General features: G+C 39.6%; 1 pseudogene; it reads right to left on the bottom strand.

The window, feature by feature from the left end:
• Positions 1–908: 908 nt before the first annotated feature.
• Positions 909–1,850, bottom strand: LOC102726221 (olfactory receptor 5M5-like; annotated as a pseudogene).
• Positions 1,851–21,973: the final 20,123 nt, after the last annotated feature.

Below are 21,973 nucleotides of genomic sequence, written 5' to 3' on the forward strand. Positions count from 1 at the left end.
AATGTTGCAAAACTAAAGTATTTCTCTAGATCATTCAGATTATTTAAGACAATAATTTCATTTCTCAGAAACATGCATACTCTGACCTGGTTATCTTAGGAGACTCTCCCTCTTTCCCTTTGTTGAGATCAGGTAGGACTCCTCCCTCCCCCCTTCCCACTACACTGCACTGTAGCTGCGCTTTCCAGAGCCTAGAGAAATTAAACCCTGGTGGTTGAATAAATGACCACTTTTAGCATCCCTGAAAGTAGCCTAAACCTTATCACTTCTAATTAAACAAACAAAATCCCCCCACATTTCACTGATTCATAGTTTTTCTGTTCTTTCCTCCTCTTATTCTTGCTATAATACTATTACATCTATTGTTCATTTTAAACATGCAGTATTTCAACTACATTTAGATTAAATAAGCTTTTCACGATCTGGTCTTGAAACTTAACTACCGTCTATTGTAGTATGTTATGAAGAAATCTGTTTCAAGACTAACAAGTAATTTGCTATAATATAGGCTGTTTTATGCTGGAAAATGTTTCCAATAACAGATATTCATGTGTGGGGTTTTGTACTCAGGTTCAATAATTTATAGTTTCACCCAGAATGTTGCTTTTTAGGATCTTTTAAAACTTAGAACCCATATTATTACCTAATTGGTAGTAAGCCACTTCATTTTCAACATATGAAGGATGTACCTGTTAACTATGTAGCTTCTAAATCGATTCTGATTAGTCCATGATAATTGGTTGGATTCAATATTACCATGTCAAGCAAGTGGCCCGGTACTTTTGGTCTTTAAAAAAGTCCAAACTGGCTGGACTGCATGGCAACGGGCCTGCTAAATTTCAATCATGTTGGTTATACTATGTCAGCATATCCTACTTTCCCAAAGCTACATCCTGACAACTCATTCACTATGGCTCTTTGCCCTCTAGCATCTTTTTCAGGGTGTCCTTTACTTCCGTGTTCCTCAGGGTATAGATGAAGGGGTTGAGCAGGGGAATTACAAGACTATAAAACACAATGACCACTTTGTTGTACTTCCACGAATCCCCCGCTTTAGGTTGCTGCAGGTACATGAAAAACAGCGTCCCGTAGAAGATGACGACCACGGTGAGGTGGGAGGCACAGGTGGAAAAAGCTTTGCACTTGCCTTCGGAAGACTGGATTTTTAGAATGGAAAAGAGGACGCACATGTAGGAGATAAGGACCGTCAGGAGGGATCCAGTGAGATTCACTGCTGAGAAGATCAAGAGCTGCTTTTCTCTGTTGCCCGTGTCAGAGCAGGAGAGGGCAAGGAGAGGGGGGTCAGCACAGTAGAAGTGGTGAATGATGTTGGAGCCGCAGAAGGACAACTGGAATGTCAGAACTGTTTGTATTACCGAGTTTAGGAAGCCGTAGGTGTAGACCCCTATCACCAACTCCTTGCAGACCCGCTGAGTCATAATGGCTGTGTAGATCAGGGGGTTGCAGATAGCCATGTAGCGGTCCTAGGCCATTGTGGCCAAGAGGAAGCATTCGGTGGTGGCAAAAGCACGGGTGAAGCACAGCTGGGCAAAGCAGCCTGAAAAGGAGATGGTTTTTTTCTTCACCAATAAATTTTGCAGCATCTTGGGCCCAATGGAAGATGAGTAACAAACATCGATGAATGCCAGGTGGCTGAGGAAATAGTACATGGGGGTGTGGAGCTTCAAATCCACCCTGATGAGCAGCATCATGCCAAGGTTTCCTACCAAGGTGATGAGATAAATTACCAGAAACACCACAAAGAGGGGAAGCTGGAGCTCTGGACGGTCTGTGAATCCCATAAGGACAAATTCTGTCACTGTGGTCTGATTGCCTCTTGCCATTTTCTTCTCTCTCTTGTTGCAAAAAGAAGAAACATGGCTTCAAAATGATTAGACTTAAAAACACAGACTTCTTACCTTTTTGTTCCAGGACCAGATGACAGAAATTTGGCTTCCCAATCCCAACGGTAAAAGACTGTCATTAGCCATGGGGCTTTATTCTGCCAAAACAGACTCAGAGAAGTCAGAGCCCGTTCATTCTCTCTTGTGATGGAAACTGACCAATTGACCTCCAAGTAAGTTGCACCGGGTTACACGCCCAACAATGCTGTATGAGAACGCTGGTTTTCCCATAAACCCAAAATCTTATCAAATTTTAAACCTTCGCTGTCATGATGGTGAATACTGGGCAACTCATGTTGTCTTGCTTTTTAAAAATGATGAGTAGGGGTTTTTAGCATTTTTTCAAACAATTATTCGCATGTGTATTTCTTTTTCATGACTGCTCGGTTCTGTCTCTTTGCTAATTTTCCTATTAGGTTGTTGGTCTTCTAAGCATTTTATTTACAGGGCCTCTTTGCTTATTACGGAAATCAGCCATTTGTTTGATACTTGTATTGCAAGTTATTTCTTAGTCTGTCACTCAGCATTGGTCTGGTATTTTTTTCTTTGTGCTACACAGTAAATTTTAAAGGGTTTGGTGTCAACTTTATCAATCTTCTTTTTGAATTCTGATCTTTGTGACATAGTTAGATAAACTTTCCTTGATTTAAAATTATTTTTAAAATTATCTCTTGCTCTATTCTAGGTCTTTACCAATTTCATTTTTACATTACAATCTTTGCTCTATCTGGAGTTTAATTTTGATATAAAGAATGAGGTAATCCACTCTTTTCACTTATTTATCCATATAGTTAACCAGATGTTCTAATGCCATTTGTTGGTGAAACAATTTTCCAGCTGATTTTGTTGATTTAAAACTCCAGCCTTATCATATAGTAAAACAGTCATAAGTACTTGGGTCAATTTCTGATTCATTTTCTTTGTAGTCTCTTCTAGAACAAGGACCAAACATTTCAATACAGTAGTATAGAATTGGTTTTAATATCTGGTAATAAAATTTCTGGCTATTCTCACATGTATATTTTCCAGATGAACTTTGGCATATTTTATCAAGTTCCCAAAAAAATAAAGATAATCCTGTTTTCACTTAGAATGCTATTGCATTGAATTGGTATGTTAATTTGTTGAGAATTGACAGCTTTACAATCAAAACTTCTATAAGTAAGGTATGTATGTCATTTACCAATGACTTTCCTAAACAGAGTTTTAAAGTTTTCTTTAAACTTTACAGATAGGGGTGCCTGGGTGGCTCAGTCGGTTAAGTGTCTGCCTTCGGCAGAGGTCATGATCCCAGGGTCCTGGGATTGAGCTCCGCATCGGGCTCCCTGCTCAGTGGGAGTCTGCTTCTTCCTCTCCTCCCCGCTCATTCTCTCTCTCGCTATCTCTGACTCTCTCTCTCAAATAAATAAATAAATAAAATATTTTAAAAATATAAACTTTACAGATAAACATCCTATATATTTCTTTTTTTTTTTTTTAAAGATTTTATTTATTTATTTGACAGAGAGAGACACAGTGAGAGAGGGAACATAAGCAGGGAGAGTGGGAGAGGGAGAAGCAGGCTCCCCGCAGAGCAGGGAGCCCGATGCGGCACTCGATCCCAGGACCCCGGGATCATGACCTGAGCTGAAGGCAGTCGCTTAACCAACTGAGCCACCCAGGCGCCCCGATCCTATATATTTCTTTGAAGTCTACTTACAAATGCATCTTTTTATAACTATTGTAAAGGAAGCTTTTTTTTTTCATTTTGTGGTTCATTTAAGGACTTTTTATATATAGAAAAGCTACTGATTTTTGTAAATTAATTTTATAATTATCTTCTTTACTATAGTTTCCTATCATTTAAAAATAGTTCTTGGGGCGCCTGGGTGGCTCAGTTGGTTAAGCGACGGCCTTCGGCTCAGGTCATGATCCTGGAGTCCCGGGATCAAGTCCCGCATCGGGCTCCCTGCTCAGCAGGGAGTCTGCTTCTCCCTCTGACCCTCCTCCCTCTCATGCTCTCTGTCTCTCATTCTCTCTCTCTCAAATAAATAAATAAAGTCTTTAAAAAAAAAATAAAAATAGTTCTTAGTTGATTCTTTTGGGTTTTTCAAATACAGATTCATATAATATGAAAAGGATATGAATTTCTTCCCTCATTTCTGTATAGGATCTCTCATTCTTTTCTCTTTTCAACTTGTATTGGCTAGTCCTTCTTGATTAATATTAAAAATAGTGACAAAGGTGGCATTTTTTACCTTTTTTTTTTAAAGGTTTTATTTATTTACTTGACAGAGAGAGCAAGAGAGCACAAGCAGGGGGTGCAGCAGAGGGAGAGGGAGAAGCAGGCTCCCCGCAGAGCAGGGAGCCTGATGCGGGGCTCGATCCCAGGACCCTAGGATCAAATTTTTACCTTTCAACCTCTTAAAGTGTGCTCCAAAAGCACAAGGGGACTCTCAGGCATATGGACAGACAGAATAGCCTATGCAATATAACTGATGTTTGAGAAAAACAGGGCTTTAAAGAACCACACATATTTGGTGTAGTTAAATCAGGCTCCCTAGAAGCAAGCCTGCCTTTGACACTGGCAGGGCCCAGGGCAAGAATAACAAATGTGGGCCTACATATCTATGCCTTAATAAAAAAGAGTTAAAAGATAACAAATTAATAAAATATGTTCTAGCTCTCTCCTCGACAAATGTACCTTTATAATAACCTGGAAGGCAGAATCCTTGGAGGTCCATGCTGGAATGAGGTGGCATGAGAACCTGCCTCTAACCCACACCTATGGCTGGAACATGTATGCATCTGTTCACACCCCTGCAAAGAGCCATCCCTTGGCTTCTCTTAAGCCCTAAGTATGTGAACATTAGCATTGTGGTTTACCCTTATAAGGGTGATCTGGGAAAGAGACTCTTGTAAACTCTGAGGGCCATCTGGGTGAGGAATTTTAGGGTCTTGGTACCTGGAAGATAGTCTAGAAGGGAAGGATAGGATGAACGGATGGGGGGGGGGACATATCTTTGGCTTTGTCCCATGGAGTGTGGTGCAGTAGGAAGAGGCCCAGAATTGCCCTGAAGAATGTGGCCAAGGCAGGGTCCCTTTTGTTTAGCTCTAAGGGTAGTACTGCCTACAAGTAAATGCACATCTGGGCTAGATAATTGAGGGCCTCATCCATTTTGAGGAGTTTGGTCTGTATCCTATAGGGAGTAGGCAGCCTTTGGAATGTACAGGGATGGTCATGGAAAATGGAAAGAACCTCAAAAACCGAAAGACGGATTCAAGGAGAACATTTTAGTAAGGGATAGTTGAGCAAAGAGTTGAGTCAGAGCAGCTCAGAGCATGTTTGGGGGACTGTGGACATCCTTTCTGTTAAGAGCAAGCATATCTGAAAGAGATGAGTGAGAAACAAACTGGATGGCAGGGGGGGTGCTGCTATATTGTGTAGAACTTCCCATGTCAGGGAGATTTTTTTTTTTTTTAAAGATTTTATTTATTTATTTGACAGAGAGAGACACAGCGAGAGAGGGAACACAAGCAGGGGGAGTGGGAGAGGGAGAAGCAGGCTCCCCGCAGAGCAGGGAGCCCGATGCGGGACTCGATCCCGGGACTCCAGGATCATGACCTGAGCTGAAGGCAGTCGCTTAACCGACTGAGCCACCCAGGCGCCCTGTCAGGGAGATTTTAATAGCTAGATCTGTAGTGAATGTGGACCCATTAAACATCAGAGCAGTAGACTGACTTGACCAGAGTTAAGCTTTCAGGGACTTACTCTGGGAGCATGTGCAGGGTGGATTGAAGGGAGGGAGAGAGCCATCACTAGGGACACCAGCTACGATGTTAGGATGGAGAGATACGCCAAAGGTAGAGTCCGTGTTGCTTGGCAATTGACTGAGATTCAAGTTTTAAGTCTGAGAGACCAGGATAATGGTAACCTGAGAATTGGTAGTTCAGTTAAATTTTACTTTGTCTCCTTCGTCTTTCCTAAGGATCTGACACAATTTAAATACATACACACACGCACACACACACGCACGCACGCGCACGCACTTTAAATACACAGACACGCGCACGCGTGTGCGTGCACACGCACCAATAAAGTTGAGGACATCATGAGGGGAAGAAAAAGAAGCAGATTTCCCACTGTATTTATAACAAGTCACTGTGAGGTGGTGCTTTTAGTAGAAACAGAAAGTCTGGGCTAGGAGTGGAGTAAAAGGGAAGGGTGTTGAATTCAGTCTGAGGGGATGGTGGGTGGTTACCGCACAGGCATGGCTGGCAGTATCGATTTGGGAGCCTTTAATGGACAGAAGATGGTAAAAGCTGTGAGAATCCATGAGACCAGTCAGGGACAGAGAAATAGGTAACAGCAAGGGTTCAAGGATAGAGCTTTGGGAAAATTGTATGTTTAAGGTCTGGGGAGAGGAGCAGTCGCCTGAGGTGCCCCAGTATGTCCAGGCTAGCTCGTATCAGGAAATGGTAAGGATCCCTCTAAGTATGGGCCTTTCTAATACTCCTGGTTTATTTATGATAGACATGGCCTGTTTTGCTGTGGTCTTATTTCTCTCAATAATAGCTTAAAGCAAAACCAAACTTTGAGAGCTTCAGGAGTTGTACATAAGCAATCTTACTCAGTAAAATGTTTGTTGTTCTGGATTCTGTGCCATCCAACGGCAAGAAGACATGCTTTCATATTTATTTCTAGAATGGGTCAAGACTCCCATTCAAAGTATAATGGTTCTCACTTTAACTGTGATGCAGAACAAGTTAGTAACTCTAGAAGGACCCAAAAAGCCAGTGGACTGACACTAACTATATTTATCAGCTCTTCACGACAGAATATTTTTCCTATGTTAGCGATTATTGACATAATTGCACATTTGCCTATTCAGTTTCTAAGACATGGTTAATGCATTCTAATTTCTAGATTTTTTAAAATTTCTTTTTGAATAGCAAAATATTTATTCACCATTTATCCTATGGAAATGCTTTTTTTCTTTTGCATTCAAAAATCTTCTAATTGAATGCTCTTTCTTAACAATTTTCAACCCAGGATGTACTCTGATTTTCTTCATGGGCAATTAAGTTTGAGGCTTACTGATAATATTAATGTTTAGTCTATTAGTTCTTAGAATATAACTAGGCCTGATGATAAATTCCAGGAAAAACAAAATAATAAATTTCTCATAATAAGTATTTCACTTATAATTTTCTAAGAGAAAACTTATGATCCCTTTAAAAGATAAAATACTGAGCATTCTGATTAATGACTCCCAAACTTAGTGATAATAAACAGTGATTATTTAAATACTTTTGATGTGCCAAGATTCATTCACTTTTATACATTATTTTATTTAATACATAATTGTCATTTCCCCCATTTTCTTAATCAGGAAACCGAGACAGAAATATGCAATAGTTTTTTCCAAATTCACAAAGTAGAGAAAGTAGATGAACCAGGATTTGAAACCAGGTAGGATGATTCTAGAGCCCTCAGCCTAAACTATACTGTCTCCCCATTATGATTCCTTTATGATATGATTTATGTATATATATTAATATCCATTTATTTGTAAATTTAGATTCCTATGAGAAAAATTATTTTTTTTTTTAAAGATTTATTTATTTATTTATTTGACAGAGAGAGACATAGTGAGAGCAGGAACACAAGCAGGGGGAGTGGGAGAGGGAGGAGCAGGCTTCCCGCGAAGCAGGGAGCCCGACGTGGGACTCGATCCCAGGACCCTGGGATCATGACCTGAGCCGAAGGCAGACGCTTAACGACTGAGCCACCCAGGCGCCCAAAAATTATTTCTTCTTAGTTTGTTCAGGTACCTTTAAATTTATTGTGTTTAACTAATATATTCAATGGTTGGTAGTTTGGAGTATTGGTCTGTGTTTTACCATTCACTATTTGAACAATTCAAACAACTTTGTTTAAGAAATCTTCTTAACCCCTGGGAAGGGAGGGGCACATGAACTACTTTGAGAATCTGGTAAAAACTAAGTATCTGTTTCTGGGAAAGTTTCACTCATACAACATTCTGCATGTGATTTCAGAGGTTTCATGAGTTTATCAGGCCCACGCTATGGTTTCCTAAGAGAATAATACACTGACAAAAAAATCCCAAATTTTCCAAGTAAGAGTCAATCTATCCTTCCCCATTTGCATCTCTGATGGAAGCAAAGTAAGCACACCTGTCCTAAAGCCTTGTCCTCTTCACAGTCCCAGTCCTGAAACCCTTCTCTTGACTGCCTTGTAGTTTTTACCGTAGCAGCCTTGGAAATGAAAAAAACGTACCATGGTAGCACCTGTCGGGCAGTCAGTCAGGATTTCCAATGTTCCGGAAGCGTCCACCTCGAGTATTTCCAGTGAGACAAACAGACTTTTTCATGTCTGACTGGAAGACTTGGTTTCTGTGTTCCATACCAACAAACCTGTGAGTATTTATAAAATGTAATGAGTCTGTTATCTCTTGTTATTTCAGAGCTTCCTGGGTACCAAGGGAACAGTATATACAGAGTTTCTAGGAGATATTTTACGTTTAATTTAAACCACCCTTGGGAATAAAATCCCTGAATCATCCTGGTAACTAATGATGACTTGCATTCTGATGTTTGGTGCATGTACTCAGGATGACTCTCCAGTCCAGAACCTTTGGTGTGATACTTGGCACTGTCTTCCTGCCGTTAGCAGGGCATATGCAGTGGGTGGCCTTGAAGTTGTAGCTGGGGTGGGTGCCCAGGGAATGTTTTATAGGGGACAGGGTAAGGTTATGCAAAGATGATGTGACTAGGATGCACATATGGGACATTTTTGTTTGCAAAGAAAAGGTGGCCTTGGCTAGCATATTTATCATAACAGACAATGAAAGAGAAAAAGCAGTCTTCATTTTTCCTATGGCTATATATTTCCTGTTGAACCAAATCAAGGAATAAAATCATATTCAAAGCCAGGTCAGCGACTAAATGTTCTAATGGTTTCATAGGCCTCACTCCCTTTCTCTCTCCCTTCCCCATTCCCCTCCAGACTGAAATTGGAACAACCAGTACACCCGATGTGGCCAGGGGCAGTTCTCCAGTTTTTGGAAACTGGCCCTCTAGGTCATTCGTTGTAATGATGTGGTGCATCCCGTCAAGTATTGCTGCAAAGAACACTGCCCTCAACGTCAGCCTTCAAAGCAAGGCAGAGCTAAGGGGAGAACGGTCTCCAACTAGAAAGCGCATTTGCTGTCTCTCAGCATTTCCCAAGTGCATTAATTCACACCAAAGAGGAGGAAGCTGGAAGAGAAATGTGTTTGTGTCAGACGTAGAGACGTGGTTCCAGTGGCTTTTCCCAGTCAACTTTGCCATTTTAAGTAAGTCGTAAAAAAATTTTTATTTGAGAAAACAATAAACAACCACTAAACAAAATTTCTAATATGGACGGTTACTCTTGTTTTTGTCTTGACTTTTCATTCTGCTTAGAGGAGAGACCTTCTAGGCTATAGATGGCATAGAGTGAAACGTAGGTTTGATTTGCTGAGTTGAAGAAGTCCATGGTTTTGCAAATGCCATATCTGATCGCAAGCGGGTTACCCTGACACTGAGCAACAGGACTTCTATTTTGAGAGTTCCCAGGACTCGAGGCCTACTGCAAGGGCTGGAGTAAGGGACAGAGGCAGAGAGTCAGCTGAACTATTTTTTTGCCTTTTCTGTCACACCTCGTGTCTAGTCCCAGGTCAAACGATAATCGATGTGCTTTATATCAAAGATTGGTTTTTTATGGAATTCTCATGCTCAAATGAGCTAATTATAGGAATTAAATACCTGGGGGAGGGGAAGGGGGACAGCTAGACCTCCTAAAGGCTGTTCTTGCAGAAAGCAGGTGACACTTCCGTCTTGTCTGAGCAAGTGCCCAGTAGGGGGAAGGTAAGGAGAGAAACTGATACCAACAAAGCTGAGGGAAACTAGCCATGGCATTTGAGGCCAGAACTTACACTGTGCCCCATTCCTCAGCACAACTGGGAAAGAAGTTCTAGATCTAGGAGTATCAGATAGTCACCAGTGAGATTCCAAGGGGGAAGGTATCTTGAAGAACCTCTGGGTCATGAGATTTAATTGCAGTTTTTAGGAAGGACTTGAATTGAAGGAAGGTACACATATGATTCATGCATTCAGCTGGGGACAAACTTTAATAGGCAGCATTCTCTGGGTGTGCAAGAGTCTTGGTAATGTTAACACCCGAGGGCGCTGACTGGTAGTAAAGATGTCAGAGGCATAACTCAAACCCTCTAATACTTTGTTCTCCCGCAACCAGGAACTCCTACAGGTGTGATGATTCCTTCGCTGAACTGTGAGTTGGTGGGTGCTCTGAATTACCACGTTTGCCGTGGAGTAGCTGTTGCATTTGGTTTGAGTCTTAATTATACGTTTGGATTTTCCTTGGTGGAAAGTCCCCATGTTAATAGTGTGGAGTAAGTTAAGCAATTGGGAATGTTCACTTATATGTCTGTCCTAATGTTACCAAAATTTAAATAGGCCTGGAAGAAATGTGGGTGCTAACGTCTGAGTGGAAAAGTGCAACCTTCGGGGTAAAGAAAGGCTTCTTCACTCTTGTATTTACTGTCCTTGCACTTGTGAGTCATGCTCATGCTGTGACTTCCCATTAAACAGTTTGGCTGCCTGGCTTGAGGAAGGCCTCTTTATGATCTGAGCAAAGAGACAATTTGGGCTGTGATTATACTGGGGATATTGCAATTCGGATGCCTGATTGATGGCATCTGTCCGTGACTGATTTGAGTGACATCAACATATTGACCTGTAGGATTTGTTCAGTAATGTGCTATAAGAGAGAATTATTTTGCAATAAAATGATACACCTAGTACTTGGAAATTAGAATTAATTTGATATGTATTTTCCTTCAGATAGCAAAGCCTGCAGATGAGAGTAACTCAGGATTTTTGCTGTTTACTACATAAGCTCAAGATGAACAAGGTATATTACACGCTGAGAAATGAATGCCTTCTGTACTTACCACCCAAAGACCCCCACAGAGTGCAACAGAAAAAAAAGGAGCAGTATAAAGAAAATTTTTATTTGAGAAAACAACAACCACTAAACAAAATTTCTAATATGGACGGTTACTCTTGTTTTATGTAAAACATTTTGATTTCCTGCATTTGATAAATAGTTATTTTTGTAATTCAAACATAGTATCCCAGTTTCTAAGGCCATGCGACACCAGTTCAGCTTAATTGTTAACAGCAAGAACTGCTTTCCTTTGAAGTTCATTTCTACAGTTTGAAGTTCATTCAACAGTCTTTTTCTTGGGTCCTGTCTCTGGGAAATTCCTTCCCTAAGAATGCCTTGAGGTGTGTGACAGGGGATTCAGCATGCTCATGGCCGTGGTCACCTGGTCCTAGCCAGTTTGTTTTGGAATTTCAAACAAGAAAGTTGGATAGACCCAGGAATGAGAGGTGGAAAATGTAGCTAAAAAAAAGGTTTCAGAAGGGAGAATCGTTGGGACTAGAGCCAGGTTGGATACCTGGGAGATAAAGACAGTCCTAATAGCACTAGCAATCTTTACAGAGTCATAAAAAAAAAAAAGAAAAAGAAAGCTGAGCAAAATCCCTAATATCCAAGAGCTAGTCTGTGGGGCTGTGGATGATGTCCCAGTCAGCAAGCAGCAGTAGAGGCTACCATTACATGTGTCCTTGAACTCAAGGGAGTCCTGGCCAGCAAGTTATTTTGGATTTCTTTAGACACCATGATTGCATAGTTCATAAGGTGACCAATGGACATGGATTCGCCATAGGATACTCTGGCCAGGAGACAATCATCCCTGGTGAGTGGAGCATGTAAGAAACAAATCTGTATAAAGGTGCCCATCGTGACAATGGCTGTTCTCTGTAACAGGAGACTGTGCAGTATGCAGAGGGAAAGACAGCGCCCCCTGCAGACTAAAATGTGCATGAGACAAGGGAAATTCCAACCAAGTTGGGGTATCAGAATTGTCTCCTGTTTCTGTGCTGGGATGACGACATTCAATGCTAAGAAAAACACAAAGAGGGACTTCTGATGTTCTTGATCTTCTGGGAACTCATGAAGGAAGTGTTTGGGACTGGTGCACTGAATTTCTCCATTTTGTATGTTCTTGAATTTTTTTTCTTCTGGAGGAGGGTGGGGAATGAGAAAATAGTAGACATTGAGGAAAACAACAAATAATCAGAGGGACTGAGATATAGATTAACTAGCTTTCCTTCAGCACAGTTCTGGTGTCAGTTTCATACAGAGAACTCCCACATTGTTAGTGTGTACGAACAACATTGAACATGATTTTTTTAAAAATGACATTTGCTCCTATGGATCTTCTCTTTTAAGTCCTATTTTCTCTCACTCCTTCCTTGAATTACACCACTACAGGTATGCATTCTGATAACACTCCACCTACGCTAGAGACCAACTGTAGCAATTGATTTCTGAAGAATAAAAATGTCTGGGTAAAAGAATGGTGTAAAAATGTTCAATGGAAGGAATTCTGATGCTATATCATGATTCGATCGTAATCTAAGAAGATATTAAAATATCTACCCAGCTTAGTAAGTGAAAAAAGTCGCACACCAAGTTACACCATCATAAAATTTCAAATCCTAAAAACTTCCCAGAGAGAGAGAGATTTTCAAAACGGTATTAGAAAAGCACCAACACATCTCACAACAGCTATGCTCAAGACCGGAAGACAATACATTGGTTCAAAAGGCTCATGTAGAAGTATTTCTTTCCAGCCAAGAATTCTATAACTAGCCAAATCATGACTCAGTTGTGAAAGATAGAATAAATATATTTTAAACTTGAAAACAAGAAGGTATTAAGATACGGCTGGCATGGGCACTGTTGACAACATCATATGACTTAAGCATGATGGTAAGATGAATAAGATTGGATGAATCAGATAGTAAGATGTTGGCATTTGGTACTCCAGGTGTATCCTCCTCCCCCATGGGCAGACACTCAAAGAGCTCACAGTGTATTCATTGCTAGACTGAACCCTCACATCCTTCTCTTTCCTACTCCTTTTCATACCAATTTATGTGAAAAAATGTCCTTTATTGACCAACTGAATATCTAGAACTACAGCCTTAAATAGCTAATTCATGCTTCAAAGCTACGGTTACATACTCAGCCCTGTAATTGTCTCCAGCCATTCTATTTTCAGAATTAGTTTAGCTTATTCACAGACTCATGGAGTTAAATAAGAAGACCTTTTTGCTTCAGTCCATGTACTTAGTTATGCCCGATTTCAATTTCCTTTTTTGCACATTTCATATTGCTTTTGCATTTGTTTTTGTACTATTATTATGTTTGGATACCCCTCCCCCGAGTACTTAATTTGTAAATGTACAAGCTTAAAATACACTTTGTGTATAGCTTGAAAAGAAAAACAAAAATTGATATACTCATCTCCTTAACTATTAGAGAACTCAGCTGAGAAAAGCAATCTGATAAAACAGGACAGAATAGGATATCTGTGATGTCCGAAGGTGAAGATGTCAATAATTGTTTTACTGTACAACTAATAAAAGATTCAGTATCTTTTTGGCCATGGGTTATTTCCACAAAGGTAGTCTTTTTTTTTTTTTAAAGATTTTATTTATTTATTTGAGAGAGAGAATGAGACAGAGAGAGAGAGCATGAGAGGGGGGAGGATCAGAGGGAGAAGCAGACTCCCTGCTGAGCAGGGAGTCCGATGCGGGACTCGATCCCGGGACTCCAGGATCATGACCTGAGCCGAAGGCAGTCGCTTAACCAACTGAGCCACCCAGGCGCCCCAAAGGTAATCTTTTTATATGAGTTTAAAAATGCCTTTTTTAGCCTCATTTATGTTCTTCTAGCTTCACTATAAGTCAGATTCTATTTGCTGAAACCTAGATCCTACCATTCCTAGAATCATTCTTATCTCTCACTTAGTCAACGTGTGTCCATTTGCCAGAATGCGGTTGACGTGGGATATTATTTTCAAGCTTGTGTTGATTCCTGAATGAAACCTGACCAGATGGCCCCTCTCAGTGGTGGTGGTGGTCGGAGGGGGGGGGGGGTCGCAAGTTTCAGATTCCGACAGTACTTACCAGTCATCCATAAAGCCGTTAATGGAGATTTTAGAAATTTTATTAAAAATGCCAGGTTTGTTTGATTTCAAAGAGCCAGGTAGTTTCAGGCCTCAAAGTGGGAGAAGATGAATTTCTCTAGTATTTGTAATTTCTGTTTGAATACATATATATAATGAAGAATATATATATGTGTATATATATGTATGTATACACACACACACACACACACACACGGAGAGTTAATTAATGGCATCCCCTGTTGCTCTAATGGCCCCGTTATCTGGGGAAGTGTCATGCCTTGCAGATGTATTACCTTGAGCTGCTGGGGAGACAGAGATAGGCAGAGACGGTGTCTTGCCTACCAGGTCTCTGGGGCTAGTCTTCAGTTCTGCACTTCAGCTTCAGTTCCAGATATAGGAGATGTGACTCCCTGAACTAATCCTCAGACTCAGTGTGGTCTCTGAAATTGACTATGAGTAAAGGCTGCCCTGTTCCCCGAGGAGTCATTAAAACCATCTACTCTGCGCCAACTAATCCAAACCCAAAGTCTAGTTTCAGGAAAACAACTTCACATCAAAGGCAACTAATTGTTCTAATGAGCTTGAAAATGTCTTTGCTTATAATTGCAATAAGATAAGTAAACCTTGGCTTCAGAGCCTCCATACTAGTAGGACTGAATATGAACGATAATAAAAAATGAGAGTAGCATGATAGTAGTAGTAATAGCAGTAAATTAATTCTAGTGCAAACATTCTTTCCTCCTTTGCTAGTGGAAACCAGTGAGTGACAGAGGCATCTGTTACAGCTGGAGCAGTGAGGGGGCTGGGGTTCCAGAAGCAGAACAATGCCTATTAGATTTTTTTTAGAGAGAGAGTGGGAGGGGCAGAGGGAGAGAGAGAATCCCAAGCAGGCTCCACACCCAGTGGAGCCCCACGCAGGGCTCCATCTCAGGACCCCGAGATCATAACCTGAGCTGCAATCAAAAGTCCGACGCTCAACCAACTGAGCCACCCAGGCATCCCACAATGCCCATTTTAAATTGGGTTACTTGTGGGGTGCCTGGCTGGCTCAGTCAGTAGAGCTTACAACTCTTGATCTCAGGGTTATGAGTTTGAGCCCCACATTGGGTGTAGATATTACTTAAAAATAAAATCTTTTAAAAAATTGAGTTATTTGTCTTGAATTGTAAGTGCTCTTTATAATTTGATACAAGGCCCTAATCAGATATGACATGCAAATATTTTTTCCTATTCTGTGTGTTTTTTCTTCACTGATTGATAGTTTCCTTTGAAGCACAAAAGTTTTAACTTTAATGAAGTAAATTTACCTATATTTTCTTTTGTTGCTCACGTTTTTGATATCATTCCTAAGTATCCATTACTAAACCCAAGATCATGAAAAATGGAAGGAGTGGAACATATATGAGTGTGTGTTAATGTGAATGGTGGGGGTGTGCAAAATTTTAACTGCCGAGCTACTTAATTCAGCCTTGATTAAAGTTAGAGTTACAACCAGAGGGCTCATATCAATAGCTGCAAATTTGAAAGACTGAGAAACTGCATTTTTTTTAAGTAAAATTCTTTTAGTGATAAAGCAAAAAATAAATGGGTTGAAAGTAAGAGTTGTTATCTCAAGTCTCCTTTTCAAAAAACTAGTTACTGATTGCAAAAATAACAGACATGACTTTATAAAAAATTGAAAGTCCTCTCATAATTCTCCTTCTATAACAGATTGGTAAACATCCCTTCAACTCTTTTTCTAGACACAAAAGCATTAAATAGATAGGGTTATAAAAATGAGCTCATGGTGTAAATACTAATTTGCAACCTTTGCTTTTTTTCAGTTAACATCATTGTTTCTTGGGTATTAAGGAGGGCACGTATTGCATGGAGCACTGAGTGTTATACGAAAACAATAAATCGTGGAACACTACATCAAAAACTAATGATGTACTGTATGGTGACTAACATAACATAATAAATTAAATTAAATTTAAAAAAATAATGCTGACTTAAAAAAAAAGGGGGGGAGCATTAGGATAAAGGATACTCTCCTGCCTTAAATAGAACCAGATTAATGTAAGTGCAAGATATGGAGAAATGTCCAAGAAACAATGATGTTAACTGAAAGAAACTGCATTTTTAAGTAACATAGATTTTGAGATGAAGATGAACTGAATTCGCCATTATATCTTATTGTATAGATATGAGTAAAATGTTGGAAAAATATTTTTCACATGTATATGACTAAAGGAACTAAAGACCTATTTTGAGGGGGTGGTATTTATAACTTACGTAGCTAGAATAAAGTTGAGATGCTTACTTTTAAGAAACTTACCCGTGAGATTCCACTTTAGCTCTACTTGTTTATTGCTCTATATCTTTCAGACTTGATACTTGCCAGCTGTGAGAAAGTATTAATTTTTGTTTTCTTTGTAGAATATTGAACTAAATTTATTGTTTTGATATCTAACCCTTGATTATTCTGTTCTGACCTTGTTATAATTAACTCAACCAATAATATCTGTAGTAATTCTCAGACTTGGAAAAATCACTGTTTTTCTCCTTGTAACAATTAACTTCAAATTAAATAAATAGGGAAAATAGCAGTAAAAGTTCTAGGCATTAATTCCAATGCGGGGGGAGGATCCTCCCCAGAACCACCAGGTAATTCTCTGGACATTGACTGAGTGTCATACAATTCAACTCAATTCTGACATTATCTACCTGGAGATAACATCAGACCCTACACGTTAAAGGCACAGTCCCACAAAACTCCTCCCGCCCCCCATCACCTAACTTCAGCTGCCAATCCCAAACCCAGGTACCATCTGTGCGTCTGACCCACCGGCTGTAGTTTAGAGGTTCCTACAACCCTGCTTGTACTTCAGACAACAGGCACAAATCCAGGTTGTTACCTGTACTTCTGGCCGACTGGCTCTAAGTTATAGGTTCCCACAACCCCCACCTCAGGTTTGGTTAATTTGCTACAGCAGCTCACAGAACTCAAAGAAACATTTTACATATTAGATTACCGATTTATTATGTGAAGATATAACTCAGGAACCGCCAGATGGAAGAGACGCATAGGGCATGGGGAAAGGGTGTGGAGCTTCCGTGCTCTCTGCGCACGCCACTCTCCCCAAATCTCCATGAGTTCACCAACCTCTCCCGGCCCCTTCCTTTGGGGTTTTATGGAAGCTTCATTACCTGGGCATGATTGTTTAGCTGATTCAGTACCCAGCCCCTCTCGCCTCCCCAGAAGTCAGGGGGTGGACTTGGAAGTTCCACCCCTCTAATCACATGGTTGTTTCCCCCTGGCTACAGCCCCAAGCCCCAATCCCTGAAGTGCATGCCCAGAGTCACCTCATTAACATAACAAAAGGCTCCTGGTTGCTCTCACCACTTAGGAAATTCTGAAGGTTTTAAGAGCTCTGTGCTAGAAACCAAGACTAAGACCAAACATATATTTCTTATTATTCATCACAATATCACAAGCAGAACACAGATAGAAATCCTAATTTTTCTTTAGGAAAGCATATTATCTACAGACACTGAGGTATCTCAAACATGAACTAGTTTAAAGAGTCAAAAGTTGTTCCCTGCTGGGAGTAGGAATTTGGATTTCTGAAGAACTGCTCAGTGGGCCATTGTTTTCTTTATGAGCCATTTTAACTAAGGGCATATAATTATTTGATAGTGCAAAAGTGAATAATATTAAATCTTTTTAATAACTCCCTCTGGCTATTGTGTGGAAGGCCAAATGTGCTTATAGGAAAATCAGTAAGGACAGCTATTGCAGTGTTGAGAGGCAAAGAAGTGGACACATTTGATAGGAACTTAGTGATATGGGAAACAAAGGAAAAGAAAAATTACTAAATTTCCTTAATACCTACAGCCCATTGACAAGTCCTTGAAACAGGCAGAGTGACATTCCTCTAAGGACTCAACTGTCTCGATGTTAATACTTTGCTAAGGGCAAAAGGCAATTTTAGCCCAATCCCCTCTCCCAGCCAGGATCCTGTAAGTCTACTTTAACATATAAAAATTCCTTTAGAAATTTCCTTTATCTCTAAACCCCGCAAGATATGTGTTGGCAATCATCCCCCAAGCATATGGCCCACCGATATACATCTGAAGGATCTCATGACTAAGGTTTTATTAGACGGTAATAAATGACCTTTTCCCAACAATAGCTAGCCCCCTCAAGGTCCTGGAAACCTTGCTTCCAAAATTCCTTAGAGACCTACACTATCCTTAACCCCCTCCCACCTTGAAAGTATATGATTGGCCACTCCTCATGACCCCAGTGCCGCTTTCTGCCCACAGGGCCTGTCCCCGTGCTTTTAATAAAACCACCTTTTTGCACCAAATACTTCTCAAGAATTCTTTCTTGGCTGTTAGCTTTGAATCCTAATGTCTTTCCTACATCACTTAGGAGGTAAAATCAACAGGAGCTGGTTATTGATGAACATAGTCCTGGAAATTAGGATCCTGAGTATTGGCCTGGTTCTCAGTGATGTGGGAAACAAAGGCAGAAGAAATGTAGATAAAATTAAATGTCCTCATAATCTGCAACCCACTGACAAATCTTGAGTCATGTGGAGTATGACCCTTCTCCAGGACGCTCCCAACTGTCTTAATGTTAATGCCTTGCTAGAGGGAAAAACAGCCTTAGTTTGACAATAGCAAGGTCTCCTGGTATCCTGTGAGTCTTCTTCAGCATATGAAAGTCCTTTTGGAACTTCCTGTTACTTCTCCCCACCCTAAAGTATATAATCAGTTGCCTCTCACAATCCAGGGACAGCAGCTTTTTCTGCCCAAGGATCCTGTCCCTGAGCTTTAATAAAACCACCATTTTGCACTAAAGATGTCTCAAGAATTCTTTCTTGGCTGTCGGTTTCAGGCCCCACCAACCTCACCAACATTCCAAAAACTACATCACTCAGGGACAGACTGTAGGCCCTGCCAGTTTTAGGGAATTAGGCAGTGTTAAGGGGAGAGAGAAAACTAAATCAAGGACTGGCTGGGAACCAGTGGTTATCACTGAGGCACTCAAGTCTTGAAGTTGCCTGGACGGCAGTTCTAGTTAAGACTACACCTTCTAGCATTTAGTCTGACCTGAATTTTGAATTTTGAACCAGTCTAGTTAAGACTACACCTTCTAGCATTTAGTCTGACCTGAATTTTTGAACCAGGATTTAGTTCGACCATTTGAGTGCATGTGGACAAGTGGCTTAATCTAAGCTTCAGCTTTCTCTTGGTAAAGTTAAAATAATGGAAATACTTAGCACCAAATTATTGTGAGGATTAAATGAGAAAATGTAAGCAAAAAATCAAGCACCGTGTTTGGTAAGGAGTCAAATCTGAACAAAGGTTGGCTAGTATTATTACTGGAAAATCCATCAGGAGTGTATCAGGAAGGGGAGATAGGACTTTCCACAATTTGGTTTAGCAAGAGAATTAGATTGAGTGTTCAGGTTGAAGACAGCTGTTTCTATCATCATCCTTCTTGTGGGATAAACCACTAGCCAGTAGTCATACCTTTGAGGCATGCAGGCCAAGTCTGATCAGGAAGTCATCCCAAACATCTTTTTTTTTTTTTTTAAAGATTTTTATGTATTTATTTGACAGAGAGATAGCGAGAGCAGGAACACAAGCAGGGGGAGTGGGAGAGGGAGAAGCAGGCTTCCTGCCGAGCAGGGAGCCCGATGTGGGACTCGATCCCAGGACCCTGGGATCCTGACCTGAGCCGAAGGCAGACGCTTAACGACTGAGCCACCCAGGCGCCCCCAAACATCTTTATACTACAGAGTTCCCTACGTATATACAATTTTAAAGATACTCATCTAATACTTTTTGCTAGGAAAAAATGTATACATGTTTAAAAATTGTCTTATTTAAAATTCAACCTTCCATGGCATTCCACCCTGTTACCCCATGTACCTAATGGAGGTATCACTATAAAATATGCCCAAAATGAACACATTTTGAATGAGTGGAGCTAAAGTTATATTTCATATTTTTAGTATTCCTTAACCTGAAATATCAAAGTACACTTGGAGCCAATACTCAGCCATGAGATAATTTATTATATTACACTCCCAATAATTATCAAATGAAAGGGCACCAATATCTAGATAAAAAAAACAAAAACAAAAAGATTACTTGAGAATTGACAGAACCCTTAAAGATGAACTGTGTCTGTGTGAAGGGAACTGCTCCATATTCACTGAAGAATGTGATAATGATCTCTGGTGCTTTTAAATTCACAGTTCAATCTCTAGAATCTTCAGGGATTTCTTCCCAAAGACAAACAGTAATATAAGATAGCAAGGCTGCTGTATAACAATGACTGAATTTCTTGCTCTAGGACGAATGAATTCTTATTTCAAGAGGTAGGATTTTGGCTTTCGTGACTTAATACTATTCTCTCAAGTTGTATCTGTACTCTCAAGTCATTGTGGATAAACAGGGCAGATGTAACCCAGCAGTCGGCTAACAGGTGACCTTAGCTGAGTTAATCTACATTTCTGTGGCCTATTTAGTGCATATAAATAGGCATACTTCCAGGTACAAGGATTCATCATTTATCCACTCCTGAGACCAGAAACTCACATGGTCTTCTTACACCATCTAAATACACTTGGAACTCAACAATAATGCTACTAAATTCACTAGCCTTGAGATGCTTTGGGGACTTACTGTTAGTAAATATCTTGCGGAAAGACTTCCTTTACTTATTGTTCTGAATGCTTTAGCTTACACACAAGCAGATACAATGGACAAAGTCTAGAATATAAAGCCAGAAGAGATTCAATCTGGCCACTCGCTGGGTGGACATGGGTAAACTTCTTTTCAGGCTAGAACTTCATTCAGCTGTACATTATGTTGAAAATAAAATTATTTTATTCTATAATTCTCCAATGAGAGAACATTGCTACCTTAGAAAATGATTTGTCTGAATAAATGTAGTTTAATTATATCCTAGATATTAATCATATGTTTTGCATAGTAATTAGATTGACATATCAATCTACTTAATAAGACAATGCTTTAAATATTACATGTACATAATAAATTTACAATAGGTGACTTTTCATTTATAACCTTAATTTGAAATTCCTTTCTATTTCTTCTTTGTCCTATCAAGAAAATTGTATTTCTCCATTTTAAAAGATGGTCTTGTTTTACTGATACTGTAAACTTTGTGATTAGTACCTTTTTTATATGTTAGCTATCCTCAAGTAGAAAGGGTAATTTGTTATCCACCCATTTCCAAGAGACTCTGCTTCATCTTAAATATTATTTAATTTCATTTATAGCATAGCTACCAAAGGAATGAACTAGATTCAAACTGTCTGGGATTCCTATTTTGATTCTACCACATGCTATGTAAACTTAGATAAATTACTTAGTATTTTCAAGGTCAGTTTCCTCATCTATAAATCATACAAAAATGTTTAATATTATTTCATAGAAATTAAAGTACAACTATATATACAAAATTCTTAACCCTGTGCCCACTACTTAGTAAGCATTCAATAACGTTAGCTATTACTCAAGACTCCATTAAAATGTGTAAATATAGGCTATTATACACATTTTCATTCTTTCTGTTATGCTTACCATTCCTTTTGTTCTTTATGTAAGTCTTATGTTTTTAATCTTTAGCTTTAAAGCTACTTTAAATACATTTTATAAATAAAGAGAAAAGGGTACATTATTTGAAGGTTTCCTAGTTTCTGCTGAATTCTTAAAATAGAGAATACTCATATACATAAATACATAAACTTTTTACTCTAAAACTACATGTAAAATATTAAATTTTTTACTCTGAAGTAAAAAAAAAAAGTCCAAACTTAATTTGAATATTTACTTGTTTATAATAACCTCTTTGTGCATTAACGAAAATGAAGCCATCGAATTTCTAACTCCTGTAATGTTCTCACCACAGGTTCATTTGGGGAGCTGCTACATTGCCTCATGGATTCCCTGGGG

Source organism: Leptonychotes weddellii, chromosome 11 (assembly GCF_054177405.1).
Source record: "Leptonychotes weddellii isolate Sample4059 chromosome 11, ASM5417740v2, whole genome shotgun sequence".
NCBI classification, from domain to species: Eukaryota; Metazoa; Chordata; class Mammalia; order Carnivora; family Phocidae; genus Leptonychotes; species Leptonychotes weddellii.